The sequence below is a fragment of the Thamnophis sirtalis genome, unplaced genomic scaffold, assembly GCF_051295495.1.
Source record: "Thamnophis sirtalis isolate CommonGarterSnake01/CBP01778 unplaced genomic scaffold, rThaSir2_p1.2 scaffold_8, whole genome shotgun sequence".
In the NCBI taxonomy this organism is placed as follows: domain Eukaryota; kingdom Metazoa; phylum Chordata; class Lepidosauria; order Squamata; family Natricidae; genus Thamnophis; species Thamnophis sirtalis.
In genome coordinates, this window is record NW_028261388.1 from 28,986,415 (window position 1) to 29,002,803 (window position 16,389).

The following is a 16,389-nucleotide window of genomic DNA, read 5'->3' on the forward strand; positions in this document are numbered from 1 at the left end:
TAGGCCTCCATCACCAAAACAATAGGGATTAAGGAATAAAGTGATAGCTTTCATGGTGTTACAGATATTTGATAACTAATGTGTTATCAAATTAATTTATTTTAATTGCGTCAGTTAAATAAAACAAATAATTAAAAGGACTTTTAAGTCCTGTGGTGCTAAATCACTGTCAAAGGGGTAATGGCTGTATGAGAAACATTATATCAATCTAAAGAATATTTGTAACTCAGGGTTGAACTGTGGAGTCCTTTGTGCTCTCTGAGCTTGGTTGTAGCTAGTAATCATTTCCTTAGCAGATTAGAAAACATCTACTCTGGTAATGGAATGAAGGCAGAACTGAAGAAACTTCTTGAATGAGAAGAGAAATGCTATCAAAGTGGGGGGGGGGTGTTCCAGTTGTCTTTTAAAAACAATTTGGGACAACCATGACCTGGACGATTGAAAATTTCCATAGACAACCTTCTTGCTGGTATACGTTAAAATCTATAGATGGAGAAGGCATTTCACAAATCTTCTCATCTACATCTGTAAGCCTTCTTTAAACTCATTCATAGATTTTTAAGCAGAAAGTTTCCAGGAGGCTACCTTATCAGCTGTTTCCAACCTAATGCCTTCAATTTCTCTTATCTTCTACTAGCATGACTAGATTTTGGATGATTATGGGAGTTGAAGTCTGACATATCTAAAAGGCATCAAGTTAGGAAAGCTGTATGATACAATAAGGGCATAACACAAATGTGGATTATTTTTTAAAGATAAAAGTGGGACCTCCAATCAGGAATACAATCTATCCATGTCAGCTGTTGAAGAATCCTCTTGTCTTGTTGCTTTTCCATGCTCACACCATCTGTTATCAATCAGCTTCTATCTTTATGTCAACAAGGAAAAAGATAAAGGAGAAAAGAAACATCTTCCATCGAATAAATCCTGCCATTTCTTCTTCTTCTTCTTCTTCCCCACTCCACGACCTCTGCTTATTTATTTATAACTGCATCTTCCTTTGGAAAAACTCATTATAAGTGCAAGGATGAAGGTGAATTCCGATCAAAGCTGCCTTGAGGCCTCATTCCTGGCATTCTTTCTTCCTCTTTCTTGCTTGCTTCAAGTTCTTTTCAAATAATACCTTTGCACAGCTGACAGTGGACAAAGTGACATATCCTTGGTATCCTGAAAACTCAAACATTTGATAGAGAAGAAAGTTTCTTTTTTCAGGTTATATGCTAGCTATTATATATTTTTACTAGCTAATGTCTTTGAAATGTTAATGAGCAAATACTAATAAGAAAGAGCTTAGCTCTCTTATAACAGTCAGTATATGTATAATTTATGTATAGATAAACATGAATGGAATGACATTTTTAAAATGATTGTAATTTTTAAAAAAATTACAAATGGTAGCAAACACAAATCAACAATTTCAATGTATTCAAGGAATTTTGCCAAGTTACTGGACAGTTTCTCCAAAGAAAATCAAACATATTAAATATATAGTAGTCCAACACATAATATGTGCAATGGTTCTACTGCAGCATTTATTGACCTGCTTAATTCCAAATGTGTTGAATTTTAACTTGCATAATCCAAACTCACTTGGCAGTCCATTAAATGTGTGGGGAAAAAAACATGAGGAAGTGGTTTAACCACAAATACAGTATTTTTAAAAGTTAATGTAATTTGGAAGTAGTTCAAATGAGATAAGAACAAAGGCTAAAAATGATAATAAGAATCACTTGGAAGAAGGAGATACAAGAAAGTGAGTGAACACAATGGTGATAATAGATGTAGCAGTGCCAAGTGACAGCAACATCTGGTGAAGAAGCTGGAGAAGCTGGGAAAATAGTAGGGCCTGAAGGAAGAACTAGAGGGAATGTGGGACATAAGTGGTCCTAGGAGTATGAGGTATGAGTATGTATGTATATTTAAAAAATCTCTTCTCACACATGTGGATCTTCTTGAGTTCAATAACTGAGACCTGGGAGTTTGATGGTGCTGTGTGATATAGATAAAGCTCTCTCTCTCTCTCTCTCTCTCTCTCTCTCCCCCTCTCCCTCTCCCTCTCCCTCTCTCTCTCTCTCTCTCCCCTCTCTCCCTCTCCCCCTCTCTCTCCTCCCTCCTCTCTCTCTCTCTCTCCTCTCACTCTTCTCTCTCTCTCTCTCTTCTCTCTCTCTTCTCTCTCTCTCTATCTCTCCAGGCAGATCAATTGATTAAATCTTTCTATGATGATATGTATGATATCATTGAAATTATATGAATCATTTATGAAATAGAAACTATACTTACTGTGTATCTTGAGAGTTCTAGTTTCAAAGTCATGTAGTTTCAAAGTCATGTAGTTCAAAGTCATTAGGACTATATCCAAGAATTCTACAACTATGATTTAGGAAAGTAGTAACACTTTTCATCTTACATCAGATATAGTAATTAAAGGTGCTCATATTGGTTTTGAATTTAAAGCAGTGAATCCAACAAATAACAATCCTTAAAGACCCTCATCAATATTTGTTTAAGGTATCAATTGTATGTGATACTTCTTTACCCTTCCTCATGCTTTTTCTGTGTTAAAAATATTCTTCTCAATTTTTTGTTTGTCAAACCTAAACATCTGTAATAATCTTAAACTTTTCTTTTTTGAAGTCATGGTTCCTTCCTCTTTCCTCTTTTCCTTCCTCCCTTTATCCCTTTGTTAGCTTGTTTTGTTTTTTTAAATCATTTCCAGTTCTGGAAGCATGGCAGCCTGAATTGCATAGAGGTTTGGTGGATATTTTTGTGGCAATAATTACTGTTCCAATGACTAACAGTAGAACAGCTGAAAAGGGAATCTGCCACCTTTTCTCTCTCAGAGCATCAATTGCAGTTGGTATTTCAGAACTTGGCTTTAGATATGGTAATGAGTATTTCAGAAGCTGTTCTTGACAGAAAAATGCAGGAGAAAGGAAAGGAGGGGGTTAAACTCCTCAAAGAATTGTAGCTGCTAGACTTTTGGAGGGGGTTTATTATTTTTATGCCACATGTACAGTGTTAAGGCAAGTGATTGTGCATTCAGGCCCATGTCATCTGAGTTATTTCTTCCACATTTTCCACTATCATGAGTCCTGCAGCACTCAAAAGATGAAGTGTCCCTCTTTTTACCTAAGAAACAGGCCAGTTAATGTAATAGGACTGCTTTATGGCATCTCTGGTGAATTCATATTTGATTTTATGCCTTGGTTTTTTTTGATGTCTTCCTTCATTGATCATTTTTATGTTTATAGAATAGTATCCAACTGTGGGAAAGGCAAGACAGAAAGCTTCACAACTGTCTTTATATCTTCCATCTTGTCTTTTTTCCCGTCTCTGACACTTTCTCATAAATTCATGTCTCTGCCCTGTCTCATTTCTCCCTTTTATTCTAATTTCTTTCAGAATTTTCCTGGCATTATGTATTTTTGCCATTAGCTAATTCTTAGTAACAGTGCCTTGGTCTCTCTTGCCTCCCTCACATTTCTGTATTCTATTATTTTTTTTTCTTCATATCCCTGGTTATCATCTTGCATTTTATTTGGATTTAAGGATTCTGGATGCTGTTAATCTGACACACCACGGAATGTATCAAATTGTCTCAGCAAGCTTGATAATTATTAGACATGCAGGAGTTTCCACAAAACCTCTTCCTATCCTTGCTGAGAACAAAGGTAGCTTCAATAATGTACCATATATAACCATCATTTCCACATGTTTAGAAATTCAGAACAGCTTTAAAAGAAATAAAAAGTGAAAGACTTTTTAACTATTTTTGAATGGGAAAAGATACCTTATTTTTATTCACAGCTGATACCTCTAAATGTCTATATTTAAATCACATCTCCTGAAACAGAACAAGGCAGATTAAAAAGCAAATAGGTCTTCCGGAAGTTCCCTTATCAAGCCTATATATGACAGTCATTGCTGTGACTGATAATTCATTGATTAAATCCACTGGAAAAACAGGAACAAATCTTTCTTACAAAATAAAATAGGAAGAATGGTGAGTTCCAGAAGACCTATTTACTTTTTAATCTACCCTGAACCCTATAGTGGTGTTTCATGAGATGTGATTTAAATATAGACATTTAGATGTATCAGCTGTGAATAAAAATAAGGTATCTTTTCCCATTTTGTCCCAACTAAACTTCTCCCCCCCCTTTAAAATCTCATTATCAACACTCACCGAAGAATGATGGAGCATGAAATAGTTGCCTTTTTTGTTAACCATTTCTCTCTTGCTTTCTCTTCAAATTCTACTTCTATACATCTTATCTGTTTTTTATGCAAGAATGAGGCAAGTCAGTGCCTATTATTTTCCTGGCCTTTGTGGTATTTGGCTGTGTTGGAGGATGATTATTTGCTCTCCTTAAACTTCTGAAGGAAAATCACAGACACTTGTTTCCATAGCTAAAGACTTTCTCTGAATACCAACCTAATTACACTGTTTAGAAGCCCTTTGGAAGAGTTAAATTTTGTAAAATAGCTTCCTCTAAGCAAGGTATCTCAAAGCTGAGCCCTTTGATACCTGAAAACTTTTTTCCATTTCTGCAGAATTCAGATAAGGATCTCAAAGGAAAGCAGAAACAGCTTACTGTCCAACTTTATTGAAACTGCTTTTCAGATTTGGGATTTCTTTGCAGAGGAACATAGTCCTATTCTGCAGTTATTCAGCCAGTCATCTTGCTGGAAGGTCAAGCTGAGGAATCTGTCCTAAACATTGAAAGGAATCTAGGCTTTATTCAGAAAAACTGTATTCCTATGTACAATATGAGCAACTACTTACTACTTAACTGAATCTTTTCTGTGGGTCTTTAGCAAGAGTATAAGTAGCAGTAAGTAATATTTTGATATGGCCTTATATTTAAGTGCAGAACACTGGGCTGCAATAAACATTTTTTTAAAAAAAATCTGTGGAATTATAGTATAAACACATATATGTATGCCCCAGGTGTGGACCTCAAAGATTTCAGCAACAGATTCTCTGCCATGTTGCTGGGTAGGTGTGGCTATGGTCAAAGTGGTCTATTTGGCCTTCTGCACCACAGTAGAAGGGGGCATTTTCACCTTCCCCAGCCTGCAGAGGCTTTCCTCAAGCAACTGGGAGGGCGAAAACTGCCTCCCCAGGCTCTGGAGGCCCTCCAGGAGACCAATTTTTTCCCTCCCCGAGCCTTATCTGGCATCCAAAATGGGCCGCATGGAGACTACTGGAAGTAGAGGGTCGGGGGGAGGGGAGGGGAGGGGAGGGGAGAGAGAGGAATGGCCAGCCAGGGGTGGGATTTGGAGGTTCTCCAAACCAGCCATAAGGTTAGCTAAGGGTTCTCGCAAACCCGGGGGAACCTGTAGCAGCCCACCTCTGGTATGCACATACAAACATGCAAATATATTTTTCAATATTATCCAACGCCAACACTATTTATTTAGCAATAAGAATATCTATTCTAGGTCACTGCAGGGTAAGACAGCCAGAGTATCTAATAAACTAATTAAGGTCACAGAACTGAACCAGTTAAATTGAACTTAGTATTTTTTACAGAAGCATTGCAATGTAAAAAAAAAAAAAACAATACACCTCAGAAACAGAGAGTTTGTTTAAGTAATCTATCTACACAGCAAGGGGGAAAAGGCGGTGCAAAATAGATCAAGAACAGGACACGCCATCAGAAGATTTAATCTGAATAAGGCAGAAGCAACCAGCTATCTTCATAATGCAACTTTGTTTCTCAGTTACATGTTCACTTAGGCAATATTTTGTTTAATGACTGAATCATTGGAACAGAATGCAATTGTTTGAATGTGGAGAAAATGTAACAAAGATGCAGGAAAAAAAATATGTAAAATGGCTAAACTTACAACTTGAATAAACTTTTTTGTTAGTTCAAGTTATGACTTTAAAAAGTGAAAACTTACACTTTTTGTATTAATGTAAAAAGTCCCTGAGCCGTGTAGGCTGAAAAGAAATCTCTTGAATTTTAATACAGAAGCTTTGCCAACAGGAATCGGTAGATGAAAGATAGGAGAAAATATTATCCCCACATCTGCAAAAAAAGAATTCCAACTTTCAAAAAAAATGAAACATAATCATCTATATCACCTTCACAACACCTGTAGATCAAGCACAGCAAATCCTTATGATATCACTTATGAAAATTTCCTGATTTTTACCAACATTTTACCAACAGTTTTTTTTTTTAATTTTAGTTTTAGGAAAGTACAATCTTCTCTTTTACTCTTCTTGAAGTAAAGCTTTTATAAAGTTTTTGGAAGCATTTAGCTATCCCTTTTCAATATGATAGAAAACTGCTAGATTTGGGTGATATAAAGGTTTTCACTAGCTTGGGAACTTTTGGTCTCTATTGTACCAACTTGATTCTTAACAACAAAGATGGTGGTGATGTTTGTTGCTACTGCAACTTTCTGCCTATAGAGTTTTCAAGGCAGATAACAGGACATGACTGATAAAAATTATACATAAGTGTTTCCTCTGTGTCCCAAACAGAAAAGTATGTGAATATATTATACAGGTAGTCCTTGCTTAATAACTGCAAAGGTACAGCTGTGATGAAAAAGTAACTTTATGGCCATTTATTGCCCTTACCAGCAATGCAGTGTCCCTTTAGTTACACAATCAAGATTCTGGTGCTTCACAACAAGAAGGTGTTTATGACCATCATTGTTTGTGCACTTCACACCTAACTTCCTACAAAGTCAATGGAAAAATTGGCAGAAAAATTGCAAGTAGCTGTTCTATGTTACCTTGCTTAACAATGGAGTTGCCAATTTCAGTTGTGGTCAACAGGCAAGAACTATATATTCAACTAAGAAGGTGAACTTTATGCATTTTGTAAATATAATCCAAATTATTGGGGTTTTTATTCCTTGGAAGTCTGTCAATGGTCCTCACAGGGTTTCTGACAGTTCCTTTCCTTCTTACTTTTTGTCTTTATTTTTTTTTTAATCTAAGCATTTCCAATGACTCTTTCAAACTAACTCCAGCCAGAGCAAGCTTTATAGTATTTTTATTATAGTTTCCTGGATCTCCACAGGATTTGATAAAAAGAAGCTAAAAGGTGAATTCTATCTTCTTGTTATTCTTTCCTTTTAATGACAGTATGCTACATTTGATCAATTGGAAGAAGAAAGCTGAATAGAATAAAAACATCTTTGTATGGTTTGTTCTGATGCGGCATGTCACCTTTTCTTGCACCCTTGCCCCCAATCTGTATTGCATCTAACAGAAGAATTTGCTTTCCAGGATCAAACTTTACAATACATTAGAGAATTTGCAAGGCTTGTTTATGCTTTCCACAGGGAGTCAACATTGTTTTGCATTGAACAAGCAGTGTTTGATCCTGTTTTATTTCTCTTTTTGTCATTTTGCTACTGGCGGTGAAAGTGGCAAGGGGCTGGGATGGGTGGCAAGGGAAGTTGTTAGCTGAATCCTGCAAATATTTGTGAAATAGCAAGATTACAGCCGGCTCATCAGCTCTCATAGTTCTGTGATCCTTAAGGGAAGACAAGCTTTGTGTAGAGGTGTTAGCAGGTTGCATTCCTCTCAGAATAAGGCAGCTTGACTGACTGCCATCTCTTCAAACTACTCCAAAATGCATTTTACATTCCCTTTTTTTGTTATTTCTGCTAAGACAGAATCTACCCCCTCCCACTTTGTAAAAAGCATTATTATTGCTCTTTTACAGGTATAGTATATTATCTGGTATAAATTGAAATTGTCAGTATGAGAATCATGATAAATTACACCTACAATTTTACCTAGATTTGACCAGATGAGAAAACTCACCATGTTCTTTTCTTTAAGCTGAAGTGGACTTCACCACTTTTTCATGTACTTAATTTTGAAATTGTGCAAAAAATGATAATTTGAAAGAAAATGGGGTTTCAAAAGAGATGCTAGTATCTTTAAAAAAAGTCAAAAGAATATAAAAACATATTTAAATTCTCCTGACTAAATTTAGTAGAACCAGTTTAAAAAATATGTAATTCATCACTCTGTTCTTTTGTATTCATATATACTTACTAATTCATTTTCATTTGTTTGTTAACTTCTTCTTCACCTTACTTGGCTATTTCTTAGGCATCACAGAAGAGGGAAATAGTTAAGGAAAAAGAGAAGAGGAAGGAAAATGTATCCCATGTCATCGGAAGTGATTATAATAGAAATGTTTTGTTTTTAATTCCATTCAATCCTGTCTGACTCTTGGAGTGTGCCTGGATAAGACTCTACAGTTTTCTTGTAAAGCTTTTTAGAAATGATTTGCTATTGCCCAGAGCTGAGAGAAAGTAACTGGCTGAAGATTACCGAGCTGGTTTTATGCCTAAGGTGGGACCAGAACTCACTGTATCTGGGTTTCTAGCCTGATGCCTCAAGCATTACACCAAATTGACTCTCAGGAGAAAAGAAGGCAAAACTATAAACCAGATCATGAAGCTAATAATGCTGGAAAAGTTCTGTTTCATTCATTCTTATCTACTGATTGTTCAAGATCTGATCAGCTAGAACAGGATCTCACATGACAGCTAAGGGCAACAAGCTAACTTTGGGCATGTGGGATCACAGTTCTGTCCCCCAATATTTTGTGCAATGCAGAAAATACAAAGACAAAAGAAACACTTTTGTAAATACCATTTTCTCCCTGTTTAAAATACACTGTTTAGAACAGCTGTCACATTTTAGAAAATAGGCAGGTTATTGAATGAGAAAATATGCATATTTAGCTATCCCATCTTATAAGAGTTATAGAAGTTATAAGAGTTATAAGAATTATACCTCCTTCATGTATTTGGATGGTATCTGACTTCGTATATATTTGTCTAAATGAAGAAGGAATGAGAGTTATGTTTAGCACAAAGTATGCTAAGTGTAGCACATCAATAAGAGTTGGTTACTCCATTAAAAAATAAGTTTCTTTGTTATCTGAGTATAAATATGCATAGTTTTGACCAGAAATGGCCAATTATTTTTAGCCAAGTTGCCAATCAAAACTTTGACATCTATAATGAAAGTGTTCAGCAATGATTATCACAATGTTCTTTGATTATTAAAAAAAACATTTATAGCAGTTTAGTATCCAATGGTTGCTGTATATTGGCTGACTTGACTTGAGCTACATTGGCACTTAATATTCTGAATTAACCCTTATTTTTTGTTTGATAAGCTTTACAAAAATCTTTATTCATTTAGAATTTAGATTATAATGCCCAGTGTTACATATAAAGTTTATGTTTTTGACATTTCATGTTAGGCAATTGGTTTTTCTGCTATTTGGGTAATGAAATTCTATTTTACTTACTGCACAATCTACCCAAAATGTACTATGTACAGTATCATGCATGAGTCCAAAAACATTTTAAAAAAATACTTTAAAATATTCTCCTTTTTTGGTCCTCTGTATGTGTAATTGTAAGAAGATGATTTTTTTTCATGGAAAGTATTATATTGCATGAAGATAGACAATATTGGAATATCTAAAGTTGCTGTTTGAACAATAGGGTAGGCAGTAGAGATAAGAAATAAGAAAGTAATGGAAAAGAGTAGGTCCCCTATCACAGTGCTGGATTGCTCCTGGTTCTGCCTGGCTCAGCCGAACCAGTAGTAGCGCCCACAGGAGGCGCATGCACTGGAGTGTGCCCGAACTGGTAAGTACAAATATTTGCAACCCACCACTGCCCTACCCCATCCTCTTACTCTCTTTTTTTCAATTCTTTTTCCCCTTACATCACAAGGAAGGAAATAAGAAATACCTTGGATTGGAGATCTGACCTTATCCAAAGGTTTGAAATTAAACAGAGCTGCACATCAAACTACCTTGAGTACCACAAGTTATTTATTTCTCATATTATTCTTAGTACTCGTCAATCATTCCTCAAAACAGATATTTAAATTTAATCCTAAACAGAAAAAATGCACTACCAAAGGAAGGTTGAAAGGTGAACTTTGTACTAAATTGTGCATCTTAAAATAGTTCACTATAGTTGGAATGACTGGTTAGGGAATCTTATCTTCTTCAGTACACAAATTCTACAATTCTACCAATTCTACCACTTAACTGACAATATTTTGCACTTTGAACAGGACTAAAACTAAATGATGACAATTCTTCAGATAACAAAGTATTTTCAAATAGATGGACATACTTCAACAGTTATTGAAATAAAGAATTGTACTTTCTTAAATAGGATACAAGGCTCCCTTACAATAGTTCAAACAAACTATCCCATCAGAACCACCGTGAATAACATAAGGAAGGAAATGCCAGCTTCTTTCCCAAACAAACAGATTAAAGTTTGAACATGGTTTAGAAAAGCAGAGATCTGTGATCTCAGCAGATGGATCATACCTACATTCAGTCTAAGAAACACTGTAAATGTCTTACTTTCCCCACAAGAAATCATTTGCTGCCAAAGAATTTTCTCATCTTTAGGCTCCAATCTTTATTCTTTCTCTCTCAAAATTCAGTGGTGTTAACAGAGATGACTAAAGGTGGAGACTCAACAGCCTTGGGATTAGACATTTTCATTTAGTTATACAAGATGAGAAATGCAGAGCAAGTGAGATGTTCTTATTCCATTGTTAGACATATTGAAAGCTATTTTTTAAACTAGAAAATCTTTACCCAGGTGTAGCAAACAAAAAAATTAAAAGTAATAGGCATGGCTTTAATATCTTTTTACTTTAATCAGCCTTTGGGGTATGGGGAAGAGAGGACAGAAAAGTGACCAATTTTCCTCTGTTCCAAAAGATAAAGCCTCAGCTGTAGAAATGGAAGCAAGAAGCATGTGCAGCAAGCAAAAATATGATTAGAAGATCTGGGTTTTTAAAAATATTTCCACTAGCCTTTGAACAGCTCATAAAGAACCCTACTAAAACCAAGCTTTCTTTAGAGATGACCTACTTATTTTATCCATGATATAGGAGTTAAAACTCTTGCAGGATCTCTGCTTTAAGTCTGTGATATTGGTCTTATCCAGAATGAGCTCTATAAGGGCTTAGTCCTAAGCTCTGCAGAAACATCTATTGAGCCCTGAAGAACAGATAATTATTTATCAAGCAAAGGTCAGGACTGGAATATCACAAAATGGATTTTCTATCACCAGGTTTCATGATATTTAATATCATGATACTTAATGCTTTTAAAAGCATAAACTAGACTTCTCCAACATGATATCTTCAGAAATGTTGGGACTGCATCTACTAGCTAGGAGTTTAGGCACAATTCTATCAGAAGGTCACCACAGTGGGCTATCTCATAGTGGGTCATGACCAGTGGTGGGTTCCGGATCCTGGTGCAACCGATACGGTGCAAAGGGGCCGGGCATCCACCACATGCACATGCACTGCACACACGCAGAACATACATGCATACTTACTGCCCGCAATGCTCTGCGACACTCCAACTGCTCAGCAGAGTATTGTGCAGGTGCCGTACACTCCATGCATGTGCTCAAATACAGGTAAGGAGGGTGGGCGAGTTGGCCCTCCAGAGCACCGTACCAGAACGGTACCTGGTGCTCCCAGCAGGCACCGGTACGCCTGTTCCGAAGCGTACCAGTCATATCCCACCACTGGTCATGACACAAGTGATATTCGGCAGGTTCTTACCAGTTCTAGAGAACTGATACCAGAAATTTCGAGTAGTTCAGAGAACCGGTAATACCACCTCTGACTGGTCCTGCCCCCATCTATTCTCTGCCTCTCGAGTCCCAGTTGATCAGGAGGGAATGGGGATTTTGCAATAACCTTCCCCTCGAGTGGAGTGTGAATGGAGATTTTACAGTATCATTCTCCTGGCACACCCACAATGCCACGCCCACCATGCCATGCAACATCCCACCAAGCCATGGCCACAGAACTAGTAGTAAAAAAAATTTGAATCCCACCACTGAGTCACGACTCATGAATGATAAGGCAATTGAGAATATTTTAAATGGCTCTAACATCTCTACCTTCAGAGACAATATACTTACAAGTAGAGTTTTATTTGAAAAGCAGACATAAGACAGAGGGTCAGCAGTTGAAAGGTAGATGCATAATCAGAACACTGAGAGTAGCAATATTTGTAGTAATGGTGGGATTTTGATTGTGAGGCATGAAGCTGTGTTAACTGAATTGTTTTTGCTCTGCGAAGTCCGATGAAGAGAAGAGTGATGTCTCACACTGCAGGATGTATTGATCTTTTCTAGGTGTGAAATATTTTCTAGGTGTGGAATTTTATGAGAGTCAAACATTGGGATCTGGCACTGGGGAGCAATATTGTGATTAGGGGTTTTCTTATCTTTGATTTTGCTTTCTTATTGACTCGCTGGTAGAAGTTGGCTTCCTGGGGAGATGTGCTTTGTCAGTTTCAGTCTACACAGGTTATAAAAGTTTCTATAACTTTGGGTCAGGGGAGGCTTTTGCCTCTGGAATGGTTGGGAAGAGACGTGATTCGAGGGCCGCATGGCATCGGTATTTTCTTCCTCAGTAGACAGGACTGTTAGTTGTGGAAAGCTGGTAAAAGTAGCAAAACATAGGTTGAAAATTTGTCAAACAAAAATAGTCAGAATCAGTTATGGGATATTGTGGAAAATAGTATTTAACAGTAAATACAATTGCCAGAGGGACTGTGAGGAATCATGTAACTTACAGCAATTAATATATAATTACCAGCCATCAGCAAAGTTTTTGGAACCATATATCACAATGTAATAAATAAAGTACCTGGGGTAACACTGGACAGATCACTAAACTTCTGACAATACCTGGAAAAAACAGCTGCAAAATTGAAAAACAGCAACAATCATCTGAACAGTCTGGTTAGAATGTCCTAGGACACTAATGTTAACACCCTATGAACAACAACCTTGTATTTGGTGTATTCCACAGCTAAATACTGTGGCAGCATGTGGCTTAACAGTGCCCACACACAAATGACCGATGCCTAATGCTTCCAGACAATGTGTATCATCTCTGGCACATTGTATCCCACTTCTGTGTTACCAGTACTTATCATACCACCACAAATTAGAAGACCAAAAGCTCTCATTTGGCTATGGTCAAGGATGCTGAATAATAAGGCTGCCTCTATTCATCAGGACAATGTACAGCCCATCACAAGATTGAAATCCTATAGGCCAGAATGGCAAACAGGTATTCATGTAACATTTACCCAGTTTAAAATGCCTGGAGAGAGTAATGGTCCAAGGTAGTTTTTTGTGGTCTGACCATTAATGATCCCTCTACCAAATCACCTGGTTTGGTCTGCCTTGAAATTAAACAGAATTAGATGTGATACTGAAAGAACTGCCTCTTCCCAGTACCAGTGGGGATGGAAAGATTCTCCTAATTGTAATTATGGTGCTATTAAATATATTATGCAAGATTTCCCTCTGGTTCCCTAGAAGATGCATGAAGCAATGCCAGAGGCAATCATCTGGATAGCTGAATTAGACATCCAGTTATGACGCCACTGCCTTACCCCCATATAAGTTCTATATGTAATTATGTGGACTGTGTATATCAGGGGTGTCAAACAATTTCTTCGAGGGCCGGATCAGAATTGTAGTTCTTCTCTGCAGGCCAGGGAGTGAGATTGGACAGATGGCTCCTGCAGCACCATGCCGGTCAAAATGGGGCATGGGGGTGGCATGGGCCATCCCTGTGCCCCGTTTTCAGCCTGGACAGCATACTACAGCATATTGCTGGCAAAATGGGGCATAGGGGGCTGTTTCAGCTGCCAGAGTCACCACAAGATGGATCTTTCCTATTTCCAGGCCAGCCCTGCGGCCCAGATTTAAGCACCCTGCCGGCTGGATGGGGCTGGGGGCCTTGAGTTTGACACCCCTGGTGTGTATATGTTTACCTCTCTTGTGTCATGTTATTATCATACACTAAATAATAATAATAATAGTGGCAACAACCATAACAATAATAATATTGTGTTTTCCAACTTTGTATGACCTGAAGGACTTTATTTTGTCTGTAAGAAACCACATTATGAACTTATGTTGTGTCGTTAGTGACATAATTTGACCATTATCTGCTGTGATTATGTTTTTGTACTACTTCATTTTCAAAGCATCAGGGTCTTCTCAAATTGACTCTTGCCTTCATAATATGTATCCAAAATGTCTAAGCTTTAGCTTCATTATTAGTTCTTCCTTCTGTGAGGGGGTGGCAGTAATCATCTAAAAACAACCTCAATTACCAGGCCTGGTGCTTTCAAGTTATATAATCTAATAACGTTAATGTGATTCCTGTTGACTCAAATATATGTTCTCTGTATCCAACTTCATTAACAAAGAATGAAAGATTCATACAAATATGACAGAGTTGATAGAATCTTTTTCTTTCTTTAGTTCAGCAAGTTTTTGCACATGATATGCATATCACTTCTAGGTTCTGGTGGTGATAATTTCATTTTTGTTTAAACCAGACTAAGCCCAATATCACTTCAATCAAGCCCCTCATTATTCATAGGCCATTTGGGACATCACATGCTTTGCCCAAATTGCCTGGAGTGTTTTCATACCAATGCAATGCAGTGCTAAGATCCTTGCTTTTCATATTTTGTAGTGTTGATCGTTAATCTTCTGGGAAGCATGCTGATTATTTCTGTGCACTGCCTATACACAGCTGGCGCTAAATTAAAGTTAGAAAGTTAAAGAAGCTGCCACAATGACAGTGTATTAATGGATAAGGCAGAAAACTGTAATTATCATTATTTCATGTTATTTTATTTTCCAGTGTCTGCTTCACAACAAATAATTAAAATGTATACTAAAAAATAGAAACAACTTGAAAATACATTATTATTATTTTGACAGAATTCCAAATGTCTTCACATCCTCTAGCAGCTGATTTGGGCTGGACTATCCATTAGGCCATTGTTTGCCGGTTTTCTAATTAAGGAACAATAGAAACTTCCAATATGTATCAAAATACATCATTTTACAAGTAGTTCTCAACTTATAACCAAAAGTGGGACCAGAATTCCATGGCTAAGCAAGGCAGTTGTGAGTTACACCTAATTTTATTATCTTTTTTGCCATGGTTGTTAAGTGAATCACATGGTTAACTGAATCCAATGTCCCCCATTAAAATTTTACACATCAGAAACTGGTTGGGAAAATTGCAGATTGCAGATCACATGACTTTGAGATGCTGAAAGTTAGAGGTGGTATTTAGCAGGTTCTAACCAGTTCTGGAGAACCAGTAGCAGAAATTTTGAGTAGTTGGAAAACTGGTACCTCCTCTGACTGGCCCCATCCCCATCTATTCTCTGCCTCCTGAGTCCCAGCTGATCAGGAGGGAATAGAGATTTTACAGTATCCTTCCCCTGCCATGTCCACCAAGCCATGCCACACCCACCAAGCCACGCCCATAGAATCGGTAATAAAAAAAATTGAATCCCAACACTGCTGAAAGGGTTATAAATGCAAGGACCAGTAATAAGTCACTTTTTTCAGTGCTATATTAACATTCACTAAATGAATGGTTGTAAATCAAGATTATCTGTACTTATTTAAACCTGTGAGCACTCTAAATTGCATTGTATGGTTTTTATACAGGTTTTTCCATGTAGGCAGTAGCCAAAATGTATTTTAACACTTTGGAATCAAAATCACTCAAGTTCCTTTTAAGGTCATCAGTGTCATCCAAGGAGCTGTCTCTTTTATGTTGTCTCAACTAAACAATTATATATTCCTTCCAAATTTGGTGAAGCCATATTACTCCATATTCCTTAGTTTTATCCATGAGATATAGCTGTATCTCCCAAATTTATAAGAGCTTATTTATGCTTTCACATAAAATGATTTAAAAAGTTATGGTGCTTGCAAAGGGTTTTTGTTCATCTTTCTGCCTATAAATATTCTCTTAGTATTGACATTAACATGGCATAGTTAAATGGTAATTGTACTGTATTTTTGCATAACTGTCCCAGAGTTCCTTGCAGCCTGGATAGAGAATAAAGTTTTTTTTTAAAAAAGCATCAAATCCTCTTCCTGAAGAAGTAAGCGCTAGAATAGAATCATTCACAGATTATGGAAAATAGATTTTTCAGATAACTATATTACAGAAAATTTACAACTGTTGAATTTAATTCATTAGGACAAATAAATATAAATCAGTAAACCTAAATTAAATGATTGTCCATAATTAACAACACAACTATAGGAGCCCTTGTGACAGCAAATTGATAGAACAGTTTGGTTGGTTTACTACAAGGCCTTGGCCTTCATCAAAATTAAAAGTAATTTCCTTTTCAAGCATGTCGCTCAAATTCTCTTTAGCAAGATTTATTAAGAAAGAGAGATGTTATAAGACTAGCAGCTGAATTACTTCTCAATAAGTAACCAGTATATCACCAACATCAGTGGCAGATTAACGCTCAC

The 16,389-nt window shown here is 36.8% G+C and overlaps 1 protein-coding gene across 2 annotated transcripts in view; it reads left to right on the plus strand.

Annotated features, from left to right (window-relative positions):
• Window positions 1-16,389, plus strand: part of LSAMP (limbic system associated membrane protein) — a 485,924-nt gene that overhangs the window by 243,328 nt on the left and 226,207 nt on the right. The gene's annotated exons all lie outside the window — the stretch shown is intronic.